This window comes from Aplysia californica, unplaced genomic scaffold (assembly GCF_000002075.1).
Source record: "Aplysia californica isolate F4 #8 unplaced genomic scaffold, AplCal3.0 scaffold00129, whole genome shotgun sequence".
Classification (NCBI taxonomy): domain Eukaryota; kingdom Metazoa; phylum Mollusca; class Gastropoda; order Aplysiida; family Aplysiidae; genus Aplysia; species Aplysia californica.
The window spans coordinates 1,166,681-1,168,510 of NW_004797399.1; positions in this window are offsets into that span (position 1 = coordinate 1,166,681).

Below are 1,830 nucleotides of genomic sequence, written 5' to 3' on the forward strand. Positions count from 1 at the left end.
ATAGATAGATAGATAGATAGATAGATAGATAGATAGATAGATAGATAGATAGATAGATAGATAGATAGATAGATAGATAGATAGTCCTACATTCATTTAACCTATCATATACCGTACCGTAATGAAAAAATAATACATGATATACAATGCTTGGCATATGACATACCGATTTCAACAAAAGTTAAGGACCATTTTGACAGACAGTCCAACTTTTTAAAAATATACAAAAAAGACAGCAAGGAAAGTTTCAAAATCTTTGCTCGGAAAGTGTTAATGGGTTACCAACGCGCACTGCAAAGCCTCCGGACCAAAACCACCACGTGCAGCATGGAAATCCTCTGGGAATTTTAGCCAAATTTGCTGTTTTTTATCGACTTGTGTACGACACCAAGGACTTTCCTCAGTTAAAATTTCTGGTGCACGCCATAAACGGACCTACGGTCTCGAACTGTGCTTACTTTGGTGGCAATATAAGCCACCGATTGCGCAAAATCCGTATCGCATCAACATACTACCAAGATGAAAGCTGAGAGACTTTGATCGTGCCAGAGCTATGACATGGCTGGAGGATGCAGTTGGAGCCCGAGAAGTTACCAGAAGGCTCGCAGTGTCACACTCTGTCATTGTCCGCCTGAGGCAGCACCATCATGCCACTGGATCAGTCCAAAAACGCCCACGTGCAGGTCAACCCGAAAAGACCACTCAGAGTGTTTGCAAGTGGTCCCTAACTTTTGTTGAAGTCCTTATCATTTAATATAGTATAATATCTATTATATATTTGCAACTTGGAAACACATGTGTCACTTTCCCAGTAAAACTACAACAGCTACAGAGTTGAAAGTTGGCAAGTAGGCCTACCTGCAAAAAATAGATATGTCCCCACGACGGAGCCCGATTTTTGATTAATTGATTTCCTGAATTTAGACAAATATATTTGACTAAAAGTTCCAGCCCTTCTTTGGCCTTTGTGATTATTCCACTGAGAAATGAAACACATCTGCATAGGTTCATTACCGCTCTTCAACGTTCGCCGAAGAAACACGATTCAAGAGACGGGGTGAGTAATTTTCGAGACTCACCTACGTGGAGACGTGATCCTGTGTATGCTTTCAAAGAGTTGTTTTTAATATAGGGCCCAAAGAGAAAAAACTTTTTTATTGCTGGGTCAAGATTTTAAAAAAAATCTTTTTGTTTGTTCGTTAGCCTGTAGAAGTGCTATGCAAAGTTTAGTGGGCAAAGGTACATTTGTCAATGAGCTAGAATGTTTTTAACGCTGTCAGAGGAAAGTGAACAAGCTATAGACACTGCCTCTGTGATTTGGAAGACGTCGGTGAGTTCCTTTTACAGTGAAGTAGCCCTTTCGTGGATTATTTTCTTAGCGCTTTTTTGTGATGGTGTAAGTCGAAACCCATATTTTGTTATTGTGAAGGGCAAGACAGAAATACACTAAAGCAATGTAGATCAAGAGAGGAGTTAATCAAGGCAGACCTAATCTAGTCCTAAAGCAATATAGATCTAGAAGCCAGGTGTGACTGTGAAAGGCAAGACAACAATGTAGATTAGAAAGCCTCCGCGGCGTAGATCAGTAGGAGCAGTGACGCCAAGGCGTCGACCCCCCGCAAAGCCGGGTACTCAGCTAGTACTAGTACTATATGATGTGCACTAGTAAAGGTAACTTATTATGTATAACATATGATACATAATGTAATATAATGTACACATAAAATTATATTATAATGTTGATATATTGCAATATATAAAATATAATTTAATTCATCTATCTATCTATCTATCTATCTATCTATCTATCTATCTATCTATCTATCTATC